Source organism: Sciurus carolinensis, chromosome 13 (assembly GCF_902686445.1).
Source record: "Sciurus carolinensis chromosome 13, mSciCar1.2, whole genome shotgun sequence".
In the NCBI taxonomy this organism is placed as follows: domain Eukaryota; kingdom Metazoa; phylum Chordata; class Mammalia; order Rodentia; family Sciuridae; genus Sciurus; species Sciurus carolinensis.
In genome coordinates, this window is record NC_062225.1 from 77,035,162 (window position 1) to 77,057,933 (window position 22,772).

Genomic DNA, 22,772 nt, shown 5'->3' on the forward strand with positions numbered 1-22,772 from the left:
ATTCATTGTTATATCTCCAGCATTTAGCTTGGTGCCTGGCACAAAATGTGTGTTCAATAAATCTGTTAAATTGAACTAATTCATTGGAGATAGTAAGAACTTTAAGGACATCATTTTAGCCATCAATAACAATGTGCTAAACAAAAGATGGCAATAATACTGTAGTACTGACAGCAGCCATCTATTCCCCTGTGCACTTATGATAGAATAAGGAAGTTGAGTTCCAATGGAGGCAACTGACTTGCCCAAGGCCACGTAGCCATCGGGCAGTAAGGCCAATACCAAACTCTATTCATCTTGCCTAGAACTGTTTTCCCCACCCCTAGGCCTCGCCATAACATCTACTGCCAGATGGTGCAGTCACAAATCTACTCTAGCAAAATCAAATAGAGAGGAATTTATTTTCTCCGAATTCCAAGAGGGCTGGAGAACAGGGTTTGGAAGAAGAGGAGCACGGACTAGATGGTAAGATATTTGGAGGCAGATGGAAGTTGGTCCCAGTTTGAAATATCTTATGCTTTGGAAGGTCAGGGACCCTGTTCGGTGATTTTTTTTTTTTTTTCTTTCTTAAGACCCAAATTCTGAGCAGGTGCATCTGATGGGCTGAGCTGTGGCCGTGGACCTGAAACCTAGAAACTGGGAGCAGGGAGAAGAGTGTACCTGGCCTCCTCGTTTCTGCTATGTGAAGAGGTTGAGATCAGCACCCACACAGTCTAAAAGGGTGTCCAACTGCTGGGTGTCCCCCAAACAGACAACCCAGGCCAAGTTGCTACTCACCACATCATCTCGTCTTTAGTACCTTGGTTTCCCCATTGACAGGGCCGATGCGAAGGGTCTGTCCATCTGCCATGAGAATAATGACCTAAAAAGAGCCAGTACCTTTATTTTTTGTTTTTGTAATTTATTGTTTTTTCCCTCTAGTTGTTGGTGCCTTCATTTCTCACTTATGACAGGTGGATGGTGCTGGGATGGCCTCAGAAAGCCATCCTTTCTCTAATACTGCGTGCTTCCTTCAGAGGCCCACTTACCATGAGATGCACCATGGAAGGCAATGGTGGTGAACGTCTCTGCTTCAGTAGAGCAAGTTTGGTGGCTGCTGAATTTGATTTGTTGATCATCATCCTGGCCATTATTCTGCCAGCCTTTCTGGGGCCTTCAGATGAAAGAGATGTGTTGGAGCCTGAGCTGATACACAGGTCCCAGGACCTAGTGAGGAAACTGGTTTTTGAGCTAAGGTTTTGAGAGTAATTACCAACTTTGTTCCAAAAATATATGAATGATTTCTGAAATGGACTGTTTCTTAAAGTAATACAGAGACTCACCTTGGAAAATGTTTGGCCTTAAGAACTGCATTCCCCATGTCAGAGACATCTACGCCTGCATGTTTCTTGCAGCATTATTCACAATATCCAAGATATGGAATCAACATAGATGTTCATATATGGATAAGTAAAGAAAATGTATACACAATAGATACACAGTGGAGAGTTATTCAGTCGTGAAAAGGATGATATTCTCTAATTTGCAATCACATGGACAGAACTAAAGAAATGTCAGGCACAGAAACACACTTATTGCATGTAATCACTTATATGTGTATGCTAAAAAGTAGATCTCAAGGAAGTAGGGAATAGAATATTAGTTACCAGAGTCTGGGGAACCTGGGAGAGGGAAGGATGAAAAGAGTAAGTTTAATGGATACAGGGATTCTGCTGGATAGGAAGATAAACTTCTAACATTCTACATTATGGTGGAAAGCAAGTAATCGAATATTTCAAAATAACTAGTAGAGAGTATTTTGAATGTTTCAAACCCAAAGAAATGATAAATGAGATGATATACATGTCAATCATCTGGATCTGATCTTTACAAATTCTATACACATATTGAAATGTTACACTCTACCCAATAAAATATATGTAATTACTGAGTCAATTGAAGATAAAAATATATTTTAACAAAAGAATTGGACTCCTTACTTTAAGCTCAAGGCAATCTTTGTCTGGGCTGGCACCTTTATAAAGGGTCCTATTGGTTGGACAGCCCTTTAAATCCAGTTGGCACACATTAATGTCGTAGTTTCACAATGACTTCCAAAACTTTGTAGAAGGTAAACTCCCAAAGTGACAGCCAGAAATAGTCACTAACTTTTGCTGAAGCCTGTTGCTCCTCGTAGCCTTGTTGGGACATTAGTATTCATGCCAAGCATAGCATCTTCCTGATCCGTTAAATGATTTAAAACCAACTAACAAACAAACCAAATGGCAACCCAGGAAGATTCCTCTTTTCGAGACAATGTGGAGCCATTATTCATTTAATAGTGTAAGCATTACTCTCCATCCCAGGGTTACTAACTTCGGGGTCTTTAATGGACTTCACATTGTACTTCAGGGATTAACAGTGAAGTTTGTAATTGATTCTCTTTGTTGGGGGAAATAGAGAAGACAAGTATTTACCTGGTCATGGGTTATGTTACTGATAGAATATAAAAAGGCTCTCGATGTTTAGAGTTGAAGAATTATTTCCTTCTAAGAGGCATATTGTGGCTAATACTTAAATAACAAATTTACAAGTGTGTGTTCTTTTAAAACAGTCCTCGGTTCAAATTGCCTTTTCCTAATTTATTAACTTGATAAAAAAAAATCATTGCACTTTATCGTGCACCTATTGTGTGTCAGGCATTTTGCATTCACTAGGGAGACAATGTATATATGATGTCAAATTTCATAAAAGTAATTCAGTGGGGCAGCAAGGAAAAGCAGTCATTAAACCAAAATCATACAAACAAATACAAAATTAAAAAATTGCAACAAATGCTAAAATGAAAAGAAATCATTGTTTATGGAAAAGAAAAACAGGGAAGTAAGGGAAGAGGTGGGAAAAGAAGATGGTAGAAATGATTCTTCAAGACAAAAAGCATTCTGGTTTTGCTCCTGTTCTGTTTTTGAATGTGTAAATTATATACTCCTGATACATGCTTCTTGTTTCTTTGTCATGGTTCTTAGGTACCACATCACAACTACTCAGTATTTAGGTGTGTCAATAAAATTCAGCAGGGAAACTGAGCCACCATGAACATAATGGGGATAGGGACTTCGTTCATAGGTTAGGGCTTATACAAAAGTGGCGAGGTGGTGCTAGGGAGTGAGCCTCAGAGAGTCAGACAGGAGCAGACACCATCAAGAGCCCCGGTGCAGTTGGGCAAGATGGGGATTGCAGGAATATATTCAGTGTCATGCACATTTGCTAGTTCATGTAGCACCCCAAAAGGGAAGCTTGCAGAGAAGTCTGTGGTCACAGTTAGATCTGGAAACAGCTGACTCTGTGACAATCCCTGGCCTCTGTGGCTTGCTGCAACTGTGAGTTTGCAGCCCAGTAATGGTGTTGGGTTGTGGTTCCTTTGGTCAGTGGGGCCAGAGGTTGGTTCAATGAGCCAGGGTCAGTGCAGCCGGGCATAAGGATGAGCTGGGACCGACTGGAGATCCCTGTACACTTTCCTCACTGTGTCTGACCCCCACTGTCTTCTAAGATGAACCGTCTGGGCACCACTTCTGTTTTGCAAATCTAGTGTGATGGCTCATCTTGGTTTTGGAATACTTTTAGTTTGAGCACTGAAATTTCTATATCCTGGATGATCCTGCCATGCTAGGCAAACCAAGGCAAGTTGCTCACCCTTAAATCTCCTGTGGATTTATCTCATTGGACAGCTTTCCCCCAAAACCACATAGAAGAGGATTCAGGGAAACATAATTCCCAGGCATATGCAAGAACAACGGTCCCAGGTTTACACAGGTAATCTAGCACACTGATCACACCTCATTTTAAAGATTTGTGCTAGCTGATATCCCAATGTGACTATCTTAACCGCCGGGGTGCTTTCCATGTGTTACCCCTTACAAAGTATGACACAGGTTTAATTCAAACAAACAGATTGATGATAAAAGCAATTTTATAACAATTCCCCAAATTAAGTTTAAGTGTGTCGTGGGTTATCTTCTGTTTGGATTGATTGATTTTTGTATCATCCAGTTGGTTGACTTGGGTAACTAGAAATGGACGTGCTTCAGGTCTGCCCAGCATCCTGGCACCAGAACAGAGAACCAGTCTGAGAGTTATGGGTGCTCAGGATGGAGTGGAATCTTAAATCATTATGCTGGAGAGTTTGCCAGGTATGAAATGAAAAAGTTAGTTGGTCCTGGGGGAGGCATCCATTATGATTTATCATTGGTCTTCCTCTGAAGATCATTGTCATTGCAAGCAACCTGTGTCAATCTGGGCGTTGCACCACAGAATTGCGAACATTGGTGGCCGGAATGATGAGTATTAATAGCAAAAGAAAAAAAGTAAGATTTGAAAAGAGAGTGGAAAGGGGACGTGTGCTCTGTCTGACTGCCAGAACAATTCAATAATGTCTGAGAAGCGCTTGGATTTATTGGGAACGAAGCAGGCAAGCTTGGGGCCATTCACTCGGGCTCAGCCCTTATAAATGATTCGGAGGACTTTGTAGCATGGTAAGTAAGCATAATGGTTTTTGTATTGAACTGTGGTACCCTCAGCCAACTTGAAAGAATCAAGATTCTCTAGAATTCAATTTACTTTGCATTAACGGGAGATCTGATGCTCATCTGCTCTAACTGCTTCTTTTATCTGAGCTGCTAAAGAGTCACATGGTTTAGGAAGAAAATTAAGAGATTTCACATTTGTTGCTCTAAGCAAAATCATTTTGTTATCTACTTTAATGAGAGCGTGGATGAGTTTTCCTGTTTTAATAATCACTGTGTCTTAAACTTCTCTTCCATGAAGGCAATATCAACAAAAACTCTCTAGAGTCTTTATCTTAGTACAATTAGTTTTTCTCTTTCTACCATCTGAAATCCTTGAAATTATTTTTAAAAGAGGAGGCGACAGGTCCTTTCTCTGAGCTCCCGGGGCATCTAGGAAAGTAGACATTATACTATTGCTTTGAAGAGGTGACCAGCGTGATCTTAAGTCTCTGTCTTCACCTGAATTCACATTTGAGTGGAGCAGTTCTCTGTTTCACTATTTTAGTTTTCTATCTGTACATAATGATCTCTGTGAGTTCCTGTTGGTCCTACAGTCACTGAAGTGTGGATGTCTGTTTCGAAGTCCTAAGACCCAGAAAAATGCATTCCAAAATATTACAAATTTCGTTCTTTTGGTGAGTCTGTTTTACATAGTTGAAAATAGGTAATGATTTCTCTAGTTGCATATTCTGAATCTGAAAAACCTAACAACCCCCCCGCAAGTGAAGCTTTAACAAACTCTTCTGAACTGCAGATAGGCAACCCTACTTCAGAGTCAAGTTTAATACTGTATCTTACAAGTGCATATAAGTTCTTTCCATTCTCTCTATTCTAGAGCATTTGAAAGAAAACACAATGAAAAAGTTTTAAAATGAGATTGTTGAAATAGGCAAAAACATAAGAAGTAGTGATATGTCAAACACAAATTTAACAGTGAACTATTCAGAATTGTAACAAAAAAGGCAGAGTTCCTCTATTTTAATTGTCTGATAAAAAGAGATACAACGTCTTTAGGGCAGAGAAACATTTTTCTTAGAAATAAATATTAGAATATAATGTTTGTGTCAGGATATAATGTACACTGTCTTCAAGGATGATTTTGCAGATTATGCCGACATATATTTATATGGATTTTTTTATTGACTCAATGAAAAGACAAGGGTATAACAAACAACGTTCGGCAAAGAGATTTCTGTGCAAGACTAGTCTAATAGGATCTAGGTAAGTTGTTTTCAGGTCATATATTGATAAAAGGATCAAATCAAGAATGCTAAGAAGAAAGATAGATCTCACAGGGCAAGGATATGCCAGCAATGAAATTTAGACCACTCAATTCCTTAAGCCCCCCATTTCAAACAGAAAGTTATCACTGGTGTTTTCTAATAAGTTGAAATTTTCTGTGTAATATTACCCATGAAGATAAGAGTAATAGGGGGTTGGGTATAGCTAAGCATGAGAGCACTTACTTAACATATGCCACTCCCAAAATAAAAGATTTATAGATTAGATATTTCTTTGCAATCTTTGAATTTTTTTTATCCATTTTTATGTTGAAGAATTATTCAACTTTAAGACTTTGAATTGCTCATTCCCTGTGTGTGAGTCATTTTTGCATTGCTGGGATCAATATACCTGACAAAAACAACTTAGAAGATAAAAAGGATTTCTTGGCTCAGTTTCAGATGTTCAGTCCCTGGTCAGCTGACTTCATTGCTCTAGGCCCAAGTTGAGGCAGAACATCATGGAAGAGGGTGTGGCAGAGGAAGACAGTTCAGAAGGTGCCAGCCAGGAAGCAGAGAGAGCTTGAAAGCAAGGAGCCAAGGCTGTATTGAGCCCAAGGGCACACCCCTACTTCCTCCAGGCACACCCGACCTGTCTAGGTTAACACCAATTCATCCAAACTATTAACGCATGAAATGGATTAGTCAGTTGAATAGGTTATAGCTCTCACAGTCTAATCCTTTCACCTCTTCACCTTCCTGCATTGTCTCACACAGGAGATTGGGGGATACCTTCTATCCAAACTGCAGTGCCCTGGAACCACTTGTAATGCTCCAGTTCGGTGGGTACCCAGTTTCTTCTTTTCTTTTCCCCCTCAAGACTCTCAGGAGTAGTCTGTTTCTTCATCTCTTGCCACCCACTCCATTCATTGGAATTCTTTCCCTCTCAAGACTCATTTCAGAACAAAAGCTACTTTCCAGCTATTCTCAGTTCCCATTGCTTCCTCAGCAGCTGCACATCTCAGAAACAACAAAACACAAGTCTACGACATCTTACGTTGTGCCACTTGCTCCTTGAGGGCAAGCTCCCAAGACCCTTCTTTCCAAATACTCAGACTTTAGGAGACTGGGTAAGTTAATTTAACCAAAATGGCGTAATTTCTTCTGTAGCCAGTGACTTCACAGGCTTCTTCACCCTTCTTCAATTTTCAGCTTTAATAACTAGGAACTTTACCATAAACTCTTCCCTAGTTACTCAGGGCTTTTGCTCTGATTAGTCCACAAGACTCTCCTTTGTGAACTTATCATCCATTTTAATTTGGGATATTTTCTCCCAAATTCTTTCCCTAGTCTTTATGCTTCTCCTTTCAGTCTATCTATCTATCTATCTATCTATCTATCTATCTATCTATCTATCTATCTATCTATTCATCCATCCATCCATCCATCCACCCATCCATCCATCCATCCATCCTTTGAGTACTGTCATTCACTCCTATTGGACACAATTTCTATCTCCTTACTCTGTCTCATGCAACTATTCCCTGCACTGCTAAAGCCTCATGTATCTTCATGTATCTTACTGTTCATTGCACATCATTAAGTTGATACTCCTTAGGGGCAAAACTGAACTTGTCACATTTGCTACCAATCCCACTTTTGTCCCTGTTTTCAGTCTCTGTTCACTGACCCAAACCAGAAAATTTGGAACCATGCTGTAATTACATCTCCCCTTGATTCTGTATCTAGTTGCTTAAGAATGATGAAACCCATGATTTTCCTGAACCCCATGACCCTCCTTAACCTTTGCCAAAACACAGTAATCCGCATGTCTACATGAAGACGAGCCTCCAGCCTGCCTGCTCTTCTCCCAATGAAACCAAGTTCTTCTCCTCCAGTTTAATTGTTCTGGCAGTCATATGTAACACACATCTCTTTCCTCCTCTCTTTTCAAAGCTCATAGTTTCTTTTTCTCACTAATCCTTTCCCCTTTTCCATTTCTGGCAATATTCTTGCTTTGGCAGAGTGTTTTAGTGAGTTTTTTTCACTGCTATGACCAAAAGACCTAACAAGAACAATTAAAAGAGAAAAAGTTTATTTGGGGACTCACTGTTCCAGAGGTCTCAGTCCATAGATGACTGGTTCCAATCCTCTGAGATGAGGCAGACCATCATGGTGGAAGTGTGTGGTGGAAGAGAGCAGCTCAGGACATGATGATCAGGAAGCAGATGGAATACTCTCCTCACCATGACAAAGTACAAACCCCAAAGGCACCTCCCCAACACCCATCTCCTCCAGCCACACCCTACCTGCTTTCAGTTGCCACTCAGTTAATTCCTATCAAGGGATTAATTTACTGATTGGGTTAAGGCTCTCATAACTCAGTTATTTCACCTCTAAACCTTGCCTTGTTTCACTTATCAGTTTGTGGGGGACACCTCACATCTAAAACATAATGCAGAGGTAAGTGGCAACTTAGAAGACAATACCTTTCCTCTTCCAGATCAGTCAGCCTCCCATTATCCTTCTGACCACTGGACTCACCCCTAGGGTCATGTCTAAAGAGGGTTTGATGAGGGAAGTGCAGATTCTGCTGGGGAGGGGGGAGCGGATCATGCGTGGAAGGAATTGTAGCACCTGCTACTCTATTTTGGTGGAAATTGGGAAAGTAGTCATGGGAGTGGACCTTGTGGTCCATTTCTTGTGGTACTAATAGACAACATAAGGTTAGAAAAGGAGGACTCTCTTGATAGGGTGTCACTCCACTCAGTGTTTTCCAAAGTTTATCCCTATATAAGAAGGATCAACATCACCTGAGAAACTGATACAAATGCAATTGATGAGATGTCTCCCAAACCTAGTGAATCACAAAATCTGGGAACAAGTTCCAGCAACTTTTACTTTAACAAACTCTCCAGATAACTATAATGCTCACTAAAATTTGAGAACTACTATTTGAATGTGATTCAGAATTTGGTGCTCTGGCAAGGGTAACTAGTGCTTCCTAAAACATTGGTGAAACTTGAGAAAACAATGATCCACATTAAATAAGGTGGGGATGCCAAGGTGCCTAGGAAGATGGTAAGGAAGGCTCAAGATACTAAGAAAAGTGAACATGTTAAGGCGAACTTCTTTTAGAAGACTCAGGAATACACTAAATGACTACATTCCTTGGTAAGACCCAGGAGACAATACCCTCACTAAGGGAAGAAGAAATGTGCTGGTGAAGGGGCACCAGGTACTCCAAAATTTTAGTAGTGCTGTTTTTCATAGCCCCAGTGTGACTCTGAGCTCCCTAAAGTCAATAAGGATTATAGGATTTTGATATCACAGAGGCCATGCCAGTGGCAGTTTTTAATGATCAGAGGCAAGGTAGAATAAATTACTATAATGAACATCAAGGTCAGAATTGCAACCAGAAGTCCTGGCCTGCAGGGATATGTGGCAATCACTAATAAACAGACCATATGTTCTTAGAGGCAAGATGGTGGTCAGCCAACAAACAACAAAGAGATCTGACCTAGCTCTCAGAATCAAAGTCCATTAATTGGAGGAGACTCCAGACCTCCCTGAGGATGGAGCCTGCAATGTCAGAGCTAATGTACATAGTAATGATTCCTTCAGTTCTTTCCTGAAATGACATTTGACCATTTACATGCTTAACTATACATTAGGAAAGGGAATTCCCAAATTTCTGAAGGCTAGTAGGTATTGTATCTGAGCTGACACTGATACTAAGAGCTCCATGGCATAGTGACCAGCCTTCTATATTACAATAAGGTCATAAAGAAATCAGGTGACAGAGTACTGATAGAGCTCTCTGACAATGGGCCCAATATGTTCATGGACCCATCCAGTGGTTATTTTTCTTAGAAACTGAAAGAAACCTCGCCAGAGTTCTTTGACTTTCAGAACAAGAGCAATTATTATAGGAAATGTCAAGTGAAAGATTGAAACTGCCCATTCTACCTGATAATATCATCTACCTATTCTAGCCAGGATAGTTGTTTTGGTTTGGATGTGAGGTGTCTCCCAAAATCTCACATGTGAGACAATGAGGAAGGTTCAGAGGAGAAATGATTGGGTTGTAAGAGTCTTAAACCAATCAGTGAATTAACCCCTAGTAGGATTAATTGAAGTGGTAAGGTGTGACTGGGGAGGAGACTGGAATTGGGGTATGGCTTTGGGGTATATATTTTGTATCTGGAGAATGGAGTCTCTCTCTCCTTCCCTCCCTCCCTCTCTCTCTCTCTCTCTCTCTCTCTCTCTCTCTCTGCTTCCTGATGATTTGAGCTGCTTCTCTCTGCCATGATGTTCTGCTTTACCTTGAGTCCCGAGGAATGGAGCTGACCTTCTGTGGACTAAGACCTCTGAAATCATGATGCCTCAAATAAACCTTTTCCTCCTCTATAATTGTTTTGGTCGGACCATTTAGTTACAGCAGGGAAAAAGCTGACTAAAACAATAGTAAAGCTAAAGTAATGGCATTTCCCTGATGAAGTGAGAGAAGTTAGTGCCATCTCAAAGATTTAAAGGATGCAGGGTTTTGGCTCACTTTATGTCTATATTTCATTAATCACGGATCAAAGTGGCTACCATTGATCCCTCCCCTCTCTGCTGTAGTTGTTGCTGGACCAGTGTTGCCTGAGCTCGTAAATTCACTACTTCTCCCCTTTAGGCCACCCATTGGAGATCTTTGTTCCTAGAAAGAACAAATTAGTTCAGCCAAGGCCGTGCCCTCCTGCTGTGGATACTGGAGGTGAGGGTCCCAAGTAGTGCAATAGAGAAGGAGAGAGAGAAAGAACATTGTCTTCACTGTGCACAGAGGTCAGAGAACAAGGAGAAGAGAAATCTGGGATTAAAATGAATGAAGAGGGATGGACCAGATAACATAGGATATTTAGGTTCTTTCAACTTTATGAACAATTGCAAAGCTATGGAAAGAGTTTAAGAAGTAGGACGTAGTACTTTCTTCCTTTTGTGATGATTACATGGAATACTTTGTGTAGAATGTATTGGAATGACAGGAGTAGATGTTGGGATGTTCCTTTATATAAGTGTTTATGTGTGATTCCTTATAGGATGTGAAAGTAAACAAGACTAGAAAAAATGGAGGTAAGTGCTAAGTTTTAAAAATACTTACCCTATTAAATTTAGTGGCCACTATGGATATTTGGATATCTAGAAGGGTAAGATGTATAAAGGACCCAGTAATTGCAAGGGTGGGGCTGTGGGAACCATCTGTCCTGGATTTAGGCAATAAGGAGGAATTGTAGGTAGATTATGTAAAATGATGACAAAACACACTACAGGTGGTCTGCTCTTCATTAGCACTATTTTCTGGAAAAATTTTAATTAAAAAGTTGAAATATATCTTGCATATAAAAGTTCACTTATTTGAAATGTTTTCTAAGTTTTGAAAAATATACACCTGAGTAGTGATCACTATATCACACACATTTATATAAACTTACATATATATACATGAATATGTACACATAGATACTTATTTTATAAATTGATTTATGAATATTTAGAACTGTGAGACTCTGGAAGCCATTATAATGATGATACAAATACTTCTATCTCACTAAAAATTAATGTCAGCAACAAAGTATTTCTTCTGGAAAATCTTCCCATGGTCTTACTTCCAGAAGATTTGGTAGTTACTATTGAATTAATAATATATGGTAACACATATATATATTAACACATGATTATTATATGTCTTCTATGATCTGACTATAAGAATGTTGATGTGAAATTCCTCTGGTTGACTGACCTCCACAGCTCAGATGTGTGAATTTAGTCACTGAAGTTAATTTGGGTAATAGGTTCCTAAAGTTTCAGTATTGTTTCAGTTCATTTTGGATACATTTGATATTTCCAACCCCCGTTGTATAGCACATACCTGTATTTAAACAGTAGAGCACCATGATTGTAAAGACGAAGAAAAAGAACTTTCTATTTTAGTCTTGTCATTCTCAGTGACCACGTGGGGTTTTTAATTTGTGTTTATTTATTTTTTTCTGTAGAACAATTGAAACCAAGATTCTGAATAAACAATGCCACCAGCAGAATGCAATTTCTGAATTTGTGTATGTTTGTGTGTATAATGTGATATTTATGAACTCCCCACCATATCTGTCCTTTAAGCCTTCTTTGTTTGGTTCCGCAACTCTTTGTATATCTATTTCTTCATGTGAGAGAAAACTTGGAAAACTAATAATATAAAATGTTCTTCAGTCAACTATGAGTGAAGAAAGATTGACAAACCTGCTACACTGTCTACTAAACATGAATATGTGAAGATCAATTTTGACAGATTTGCAGGATTTTACACCTCAAAACAGAAAATATATATTAACCTGCAACAACGAATAAGCATGTATATTTTTCCTGTCTGTATAAAAATACTCTAATGTATTTAAAGTTATGAAGCAATTACTTTTTTCCATTTTTACTCTAAATTTGATTTTTCTATAATATAAACTATTTAATTTCTAGCATGACCACAAAATTCAATAAAAATACCTTTATTGTCTGAGTTTCTGTTAAAACCATTATTATTATTCTTTCCATTTCATGATTATTACTGAAAATGATTTTTATTATAGAGAGAGGGAAGTTGCTCTGGATATCAAATATTCTGGAAATGATTCTGGAAAGCTCATTTCTAGGTTTATGAAATAACCAACTCAGTGAACAAGGATGACGCTTACCACAGTGAGGAATACTGAAAGAGAACCAAACTCAGGTGAGATGACCATAGTGTTGGGACATACTGAGTCTGAAGTGTCATAGAAAGATCTATTAAAGCATGTGGGCAAATGGATATAGGACCCAGAACCCCAGAAGAGTAGCTTGGGCCTGATGTATTCATTTGTTCATCATTAAGTTTCAGAAAGAAATTGAAATAATGAGGGAGGATGGGATTGTCTGAAAAGAATTGCCGCATGAGAGTTTAAGATGGCCAAGAGCTGAGTCAAGAGCAATAGCACTATCTAAAAGTATGGATGTTCCCGAAAGAGGAACTGAGAGGACCTGGTCAGAAAGTGGAAAGGAAAAGAGAAAAATTGATGGGCACAAGGTCCCATCAGTAGATTGTGGATCCAAGGTAAAGTTTCCAGAGGGATGGTCGTTAAGTCAAAAACAAATAAATAGAGAACGCAAAGCAATGGAGACATTTGCTGACCAGTTTCGAGGAGTGCTGTGGATGGAGGCCAAATTTTAAGAGAGCTGAAGGGAGAATTGAAAGTGAGGAACTGGACCCAGGGAACAAAAACTACCCTTTCAGGAGCATTGGCTGTTATTTGGGAAAATAGAGTAATTGCAATAGTACCTGGAGTTTGCTGATAGGAGGATACTGGGAGAGAGGGTCCTGGAACAGGCATCTAGGATGCCTTTGTTTGGTTCCGCATTTTAAGATTAATGTCATCAAGCCTTGCCCTGTTTGCATCTAGGAGCTTTACAGTTCCTGGTCTTGCATTTATGTTCCATTTCGAGTTGATTTTTGTGTACAGTGTAAGATGAAGGTCTAATTTCATCCCTTTCCATGTGCATCCAGATTTTCCAGCATCGTTTGTTGAAGATACTGTCCTTTTCCATTGTGTGTTCCTGGTACTCTTGTCAAAGATCGGTTGATCATATAATGTGTGAGAGGGCCTCCATTTTGTTCCATTGGTCTACATATTTACAACATAAAAAGAAACAAGCAACAAAGTAAGAAGGCAACCTATGGAATTGGAGAAAAAATTGCAAAGCACATATCAGATATTGCGTTAATTTCCAAAATATAAAAGGAACTCCTAAATAATGAAAAAATCAAATAACCTGATTAAACATTGGTTGAAGGAAACAAACACTTTTCCAGATAAGAATACAAATGACAAATAGGTTTATAAAGAGGAACTCAGTAGCACTAATCATCAGGGAAATTGAAATTGAACTTCAATGAAGTATTACCTGACAGCTGTTAGGATTACTATTATAAAAAAGAATACAACAAGTGTTGGTAAAGTTATGGAAAAACTACAAGTCTTATGTGCAGCTGGTGGGAAAGCAAAGACTGTTTCCTATGGAAAACAGTATGGAAAGTCTTGAAAAATTAAAACTACAACTTGCATATGATACAGCACGTCTACTTTGGGATATTCATTCAAAAGAATCAAAATCCAGACCTCAAATTAATACTAGCACTCCAGAGTTCATTGCTGTGCTTTTCATGATAGTCAAGATGTGGAAACAACCTAAATGTCCATTGACAAATGAACCGATAAAGAAACAGTGGTATAGGCCAGGTGTGGTAGGTGGTGGCACACTCCTATAACTCCAGCTACTCAGGAGGCTGAGGCAGAAGGATCACAAGTTCAATGCTAGCCTGGGCAACTTGGTGAGACTCTGTCTCAAAAACAAAACAAACAAACAAAAAGGTCTGGGATATAGCTCCATGGTAAAGTATTTGCCTAGTGTGCACAAGACCCTGGGTTCCATCCCTAGTACTGGAAAAATAGAAAAGAAAGAAAAACAGTGGTATATAGACACATTAGAAAATTAATTCAACCTTTAAAATGAAGGAAATCCTGCTACATTGGACAACAAGCCTGCTTCTTGAGGGTATTATGATAAGCAAAATAAGACAGTCATAGACAAATACTGTATGCTTCCACTTTTATAAGTATATAAAATGACCAAACTCATAGAATCAGAGAGTAGAATTGTAGTTTCACTACAATCACTTTGGTGACGGGGAGGTAGGCAGTAGACAGTTGCTAACCTACAGGCATAAAGTTTAAATTTTGCAAGATAAATTTGTCATAGAGATCTGCTGTAAAACATTGTCCCTATAGTGAACAATAGAGATTTGTGCCCTTAGAAAAATGAAGAGGGTAGATCTCATGTTAATTTTTCTTACTACCATTATGTAAAATAAAAAAAACTCAGATTGAGTAAAATAGTGAAATAAAATGAAATATAAATTCCTTTGGTGAAAGGAATCTCAACAAAGCTAAAAGGATCAGTTACTTAAAGGATAATAGGAAAGGGAAGAAAAGATTTGTGAAGATGCAGATAATAACAGTTAAATGAATTATGAACATAAATCTCCTTTTAAGTTTTTATTTTGATTTGGTAAAATGGGATTTATTAGTGCCCATAATTTACCAAGGCTTTCCATTGGCTTTAAATTCAGGAAACTGAGGGTTTTGAGAAGCTAATGATATTATTTTGAATGCTATAGCTTTGCTTCATCTTTTCAAGTCATATTTGCCAAGGGCATTCTAAAGCACCACTGTAGGGTCATACGACAAGCATCCAGACCATGGTTTTCCGATGTGGTGCCAAAACATCTCATTCTCTTTTTGTTGTATGACTGTAATATTAAAAATCTTCCATAATTGAAGAAGGATCTTGATTTTATTTTGAGATTTATGGAGCTGTTACCATTTCACCTTTTTTATTAGAGTCCAAGAACATAATTTCCTGGGTTATTTATGCTAAGTAGAATCACTGAAGTTTTAAATGCCACCATACATTAAAGAACAAATGATCTGTTATAGACACACGAATTTGTTGTTAATCTTCTGTTAAATCATAATAAGTCTTGAAGTAGCTCATTTAAATACATTGTATTGTAAAATATCATATTGTATTTGCATATATGATGATTTGGACCATGTGTTCAAAGTAGATTACAGTGTTTCCTCCTGGGCCCATGATCACCTGGCTAAAGTATTTCCCAATATTTTAATCACTTCCCTCCTTCCTTTCTGCTGGGTGACCATAGTCAAGGACCTCAGCAATTTTTGATGAGTTGGTAGAATATCCCACTAGCCAGCTATTCCAGGCTTGAGATCTGGTGAGTCTTGTTATTCCACAGCAAATTATTTGTTAAAACTCATTTATGGCAATTTCCAAAATAAACCATGGTCCCTATGGCAACTCTAACTCTACGGGAAAGGGATTGGATAGAGCCAGAATGTGAAGATGTTCTATCTAACCCTTGCTACTTTTAGAAAGATATAACAAGACAAAGATGAACGCAAGCAGGAAGTGGAAAGTTTGTAAGCAATGTTGGAAAACCCCAGTAAGTGCTTTTAAATGATAAAGAACAGGAGGTGCCCTGATCTTTCCACAGAAGCCGGACCATGAAGACTTGCAGCAAAACTAAAGAATACAACCTGGTGCCAGAAAATCAGATCCATATTAGTACTTCACTAGGAGTAATTGTTTCAGATATCCATGGGGTGTCCTTATTACACTCAGGGAAGAGGCATGGGCTGGATATTGATTCTGGCATATAAGGCAGACTTTGGAAGTCACCCAAAATAGATCTTTGGATGAGGTAACTTGAACAAGAGCCTGTCTGGTGCCAAATAGATCAGAAATCTACCAAGTTGTTGAGGGAATTGTAGGCCACAGGACGGGTCTATGAGAGTTCTCAGTTTATCAAAACTGCATCGTTTGAAAACTTACTAAAACAACTATGCAGTCCCCAGTTCCAAGGACTCCATTCCCTCAAGAACCCATTTCAGATGTAGATACCTCAGGAGGAACATTCCAGAGGGCCAGGTGAGAAGCAAGGGGGACAATGGACAGGGCAGTTTGTCCCACAGAGCAGCCAGGTCTCACCTCTGAACTTACCTCACAACCAGGCTCTCTGGACTTCTTAGGCCCTGTCCAGCAGTATTCATTCACTGTTTCAATCAGGTCCAGGTTTACAATTCTTTCCTCTTCTGAATAGGAGACTTTCAGGGTTATTCTGCTTTTGCTACACAATTTTATGTTATAAAGTGAAAAGCTGCCAATTTTCTTTTAGATCATAGGATGATGTCCCAGCAGAGGATCTTTGAACCTGATGAAGAGAACAGTAAATCACTTAGAAGTGCAGGGTCTGGGAAGGAGGTGGTAACTGGAGGGCACCTGGTACTGCTTCCCTTGGGGTGAAGGTCTGTGGGGAGAAGAGTACAGGTTTTGGCTGATTTCAGGTTGCTGCCAACTTCTAGTTCTGTTCTCCCTTTCTTCTTAGTCACATGGTTATCAAGTAAGAAAAGATTTTTCCCAGCTTTCTCTGAAGTTTGTGGTCATGTGACTGAGTTCTCATTAAAGGCATCCAAAGACAAGGGCAATCTGAAACTTCTGGTTTATTTTCGTAAAGACCCTTGTCTGGACTTTCTACCCCTTTCCTTCCCTCTGGCTGGAAATGGATGATAAAAACAGAGGAAATCATAAGTTGACAGCCAGGCTGTCTCTCTAGCTTGGATCCCTGAATGACTTTCTGGAACAGAAACAGGTAGTTTGTTCTGGAGAGTTACACAAGAGATGAATACAAAAGAAAAGTCTACCTCACTGAAGCCAATGATTTTGGTGTGCAGAAGAATAAAAGAAACTTAGCTTTCATTGTAATTTAAATGAACATTTCTTAAGTCTCCATAATGGATTTTTAAAGGAAATGAATCTACTGAATTCTCTATATTTAAAGAGGCAAAATGCAAAGGGAATATGCTGTAGTGTATTTCCCAAGAGGGAAGATAAAAAATTAGACACAGAATCTTTCATAAATAGATAATACATATTACATATGTATTCATATAAATATAACCATCGTCGTATCATTTAATTTTTCAGTAACAGAAACAGACGTACAAGCAGTGGGAGCTTATTGAGGAAAAACATTTTTTACTATTTATATTTTAATATAATTGTCTGATATCTGGTCCTCGAGAGCAATTGGGATTCACAAAATACTTTCTTTGGAAATGCTAAAAGATATGGCTTGAAAAGATGTGTTCTTGATCAAAAATGTTTGGGGAATTCTTCATCAACCAAGCTGGATATACTTAAGGAGGCTTTTTATAGTTTTATAGATGTTAATCTACAAATCTGTGTCTCTAAAAGGGAACTATTTTCCCAAAGAATGGGACCAATGTTCTGCATAATGTAAGTTATGCAATGCTGCTTTTAACAAAAGAGTGAAGTCAAGCTCACGGTGAACTAATAGTACCCATCATGCTAATCTGACCTCTTCCCAGAACTTTTCTCTGTGCATTTCCCTGTAACGGGGATGTCCAAACTCAGACTACTGATGCCTATCGCTGGCAGAAGCTCCAATACCTTCTCTGACTTACCTGTGACCATGGCTTACACCTTCCTGCAAAAGGGGAGGATCATTATCACTTTGGTTTCAAAGATCCCTCTTGGGGAATTTTGTCTCCATGGGATACTTCAAGTGGAAATTATAAATTTACTAAACTCAAGGAATGTGTTATGTGTGTCAGTGCAAAAGTTTGTTTTTACATGTATACACTCACATATACATTTGCTTTTCCAAAATATGGACAATACTGGTTTGATTTGGGAGAAATCATCAGTCTTGCTACTCATCTTTGTTAAAAATCTCAGGTTCCCATGGCAAAAACTGTAGTTGGAATCTGAAAATAAGAAAACCTGCTGAAACTCATTCCCAACAACAAGGGCATGCAAGAGAATGGGTACCCTTGGGAGTCTTCTTTTCCAGGTGACACTGTGAAAAAGTTGACTTTTCTTTAGATATTTCAGTTTCCTTAGGGAAAGTAGCTTCTTAAATTATAAATGAAATAAAAAGACAAAATGCCCTGAGCTGGAGGAAGAGAGAAAAAGCAGAATCCAGTACAAAAGCTAGAGGGAAAGAAATAGAGATGCTGAAAAAAACCCATACTAATCACCAGTGGTGAAGAGCCTCAGAATGAATAAGGAAGCTCCAGGTGCTTCCCTGCTGGGTTCTTCCAGCTCAGAACCACTTGCACAAGAGGAGCTAAAATCATGATTAAATAAGAACCATAGCTAGGGAAGGAGAAATCCCAAGTGGGAACTCCCAAGGAAACTTGAGTTTGTATAGTAACTCCTGATAGTTTTACAATGCCTTTCACTGTTCAAATATAACCCCACAGCTGAGCTCTTGTGCTTGGAGTTAGACTCAGTGTGAATCCCACCCACCATCAAGTGCTGGAATACCAGCAAGGGATTCAACTTGTCATCTATTTCATCTGTGAAATGGGGTCAAGTTTGTAATACCAACACTTTCATAAGGCTGGAGTGAGAATAGAATTTAAGAATTCTTAAAAAAATGTATTAGCACATCATGATCAGGCAGTAAGTTTGAATTTTTGTATATGGTTTACAAGGCATTTTTCTTGACAGGAGCCTTGTGGGGTCATCTCTGCAGTTCCGATAGCCATACTGATCATCTGAAGGGTTAACCTGATGAAAGTCACAACACTTCCAAAGAGAACTCGAACGTGGGTTTCCTGATGTTTGTCTCTTCCCTCACTACGCTTGGTTATTTTCAGAGTCAAAATCTCCAGATGGAATGTCTAGCAGGAGGATGATGGTGATAGTGTCGTACTGCAGAGTGCTGGATATTTGCTGAAAGAGTAGATTCCTGTGCTCCTAAAACTCACAGGTGGACACAGAGGTAACCTTGGAAGGTCAGGGAATGGTGATTTGTCAGACGGGTACTCAGTTTACAAAACTGATCAAGTTGTCCACCTCCGCTGCGTTTAATTAAATATGATATGATTAATCCAGTGATTTGAGTTAAAGCTTGTTTGGGGGTTATTCAGTTTTTATTCATAATATTTGCTTTTATTTTAAAGTAAGCTCTATGTTATGAAGTTCTTGGCTAAGCACCTTAATAGATACTGGTTGCAAACAAAATTCCCACATTTGGATAATCCTCCTGATTATCTAATCCTCAGCTAAGTGCTTGGGCCAAGAGTATTTTCTACAGTTTGGTGAGTGCAAAACTGACATCTGAAAAGAGGGAGTTGCACTTTTTAAGCTTTTAACTGAGAATATTATCTTCCTGTGAAATATATGGATCCCAAATTCCAGTGTTTTGTTTAGATTAATGCCAGAGATCCATAATGTACAGTGAAATTCACTAGTAGTCTGAAGGCATCACCAAAATAGTTGTTTCCTTTTATAAAATTTTAAATATTTCAAATGTAATACAAAGTAGAAAACTATAGCCAACTTCCATGTATGTACTCCCTAGGTTAAAAACATTTTTATAATTTACATGTTACATGGAAGTTGGTGCATATCTTTTTCATTCATGTTTTACAAGTAGATCAAAGGTAAACAATGTATATTAGTGGTTTCTAGTTTTAAGACTTTATATGTATGAAATCATATTTTAACTATTATTCTTTCTGAATTTTATATTTTTAACTCCAAATGTGCTTTCAAAATTTATGGAGGTCTTTTTCATTACTTTTAGAATGCCATGGAGCATATCACTATTCACTTAACCATAATTGTGTTTTATTTTCTTTTTGAAATAATGTAGATGAACAAAATGTTTTCATATTTGCCTGTTGAAGACATGTACAAGAGTTTAGAATGCAAATACAGAAGTAAAAAATCAGGGTCATCTTCAACTTTGCTACATAATACCAAAACAGTTCTTCAAAGTGATTGAACAGAGCTCATCAAACTTGCTCTTTCAGTAAGGCACAGTGATGATGCTTTTCATTCCAGTGACTCAGAAGGCTGAGGCAGGAGGTTTGTAAGTTTAAGGCTAGCCTCAGAAACTTAGTAAGATCCTGTCTCAAAACCAAAATTGATAAAAATTTTAACATACCTCAGTGGTAAAGCACCTTGAGTTCTTTCCCCAATACTAAACAAAAATGAAAGAAAGAAATTAACTAAGTTGCTCTTTCTACAAGTTTTTCGTGACACTTGGAATTGTCCAACATTTTTATGGGTCACTAAATGTAAATGATATCTCATTATTATTTTAAGCTTAATTTCTCTGATTACTAATGAAGTGAGCATCTTCAATATGTGTACTGGGTATCTTGATTTCATTTTTATGGGTAAGTTGTCTATGTACATCTGGTTCAGTCAATGTTCTTATTTGTAAACAATGAACTGACTCTATTCAGGTTAAGCATAAAATGAATTTATTAAAGATCATTAAATGGTACAGAGGGCTGGAGAGTTGGTGGGAATGGTTGCAGTCACCCGCAATGGGTCTTCAACATCACGAGTACCCCTCTGGAAAGGTGCTAGTTCAGTTATTCTTTGCAATAGTTTCTCACCCCAGATTGCAGTTGCAATATGATAATTCCGAGGCCTGAACTCACATCCCTGGGGCTTGAGTGAAGGAGGCTGAGAAACTGGGGTTTGGCTTCTATTTGAAGATGCTGGACTCCTTATGTCAAAATTCTCCAAACATAAGGAGGATTTTAGTAACACACACACACCCATGAACATAAATCTCCACTAAGTTATGCCCCTTGGCTGACCTAACTTCATGACATAGTCCTCTTCCATAATTAAATTTCCCAACAAGATTAAAACTAAACATAATAAAACATTCTTTCTCAATAAGACAAAACTGTCTTTCTTAGAAACTGGAAGTATAGTCATCCTTTCCCAAAAGCCTGATGTTAGTGTATCCTGATCAAAGTTCAAGATTTCTGAGTAGTATCAGTTCATCTTTCATTACAAAATGCTATTGTCTTGATGCTTCGTAAGTATGGGCTCAAATATTATGCATGTAGCTCTCACACCCTTACATAAAACACGGAGAGCACAGGGAAACAAACAGCCTAAGATGCTACATGCCTTGCTTCTGTGCCCACAAGGACCTGTTGTGTTCTCCATTAGCTGCTGCCTGTTCCACTTGCCCTCAGCCAACAGTGTGCCTGGTGTGAGCTTTTACCTACCAGGATAGCTGAACTTGGTTTCGAGAGCTCCAAGTCCTTGGTGGTCTTGCTTAGACCATGTTGCCATGGCCTCTATTAGGTTTTCACCCATTGGAAGGGCAAATTCATCTCCTGGATTCTAGATATTCACTCTGCTCCCATTATGTAGTAGTCTATATTTATTTATATTTTCAAAATAGCCCATATCTCAGTGGAAACCATTATTAAAACACACACACACACACACACACACACACACACACACACACACACATTCATTTGTTGTTCATGCCTTAAGAAGGCAGCAGGGGATTCTGTGTATCATGGTCTCTCAGAGACCCAAGCTGATGGAAGAGACAACTGACAGAAACTTCCATGATGGCTAATGCAAGAAAAAGAGACAAAGGCAAATCATTTACTATAACTTAATACTTTTGCTCACATCTCATTGGCTTTAGCCAAATCACTAAGTCAACAAGGTCATGGCTAAATTCAAAGGCCGGGGGAATGCATTCTGCCATACACTTAGAGGAGGAGGAACAGACTTGGGAACAGCTTTACCTAGTGACTGTCACAGATGCAACCATGTTTTACCTAGGTAAATCAAGATTACCCACCACCCATCAACACTTCCATTACTTCTTTGGTCCCTCCTTTCTTTGTTCATTCAGCGACATAGGCATCTAAATATTTAAGAGAATATACTCAAATTCTACTACCCTAGAAAAATCACTGACAAAAAACCTCTTTCTTCTCTAAAACTACAGAACCTATGATCATCATAGGAAAAGCCCAAATCCTGTGTCTGACCACTAGGGACAACAATGAGCAATGCCGTTCCATTTCCAGCCCTGGTTCTCAGAGTCTGATACATCAGACATGCCAGAAACAGCATCATGGAAACCCCTTGCAGGAGACAGGGTCTGTTTTTCCAGGGTTCTATCTATGGTGTGCAAGTCAGTGTCCAGTTGGCCATCCCACTGTTCTTTAAAACCAATGACTAGTGTGTGAGGGAACACACAGCCACAAATACCACCAGTACACTCCAGTCACCTTGCTTTGTCTTCTGTGAAGTGGGATCCTCTGTCAGATGCCCTATAAGATGGAGTTGTAGATGGCAAAAAAAAGAAAAAAAAAAGGCATTTTCTTTGGTCAAGTCTCCTAGGAAACAAACTTTTATTAGATAGATCTGTGTGCAGAAGTCTCCTGAAACATGCTCTCCAGAACACTGGTAAGGGAGTACAGAAGGAGGGTGAAGCATAGGGAGAAATTCAAGTGCAAAGTGTTTTAAGGGGTCTCAGCCAGTTTTTCAGAGACCT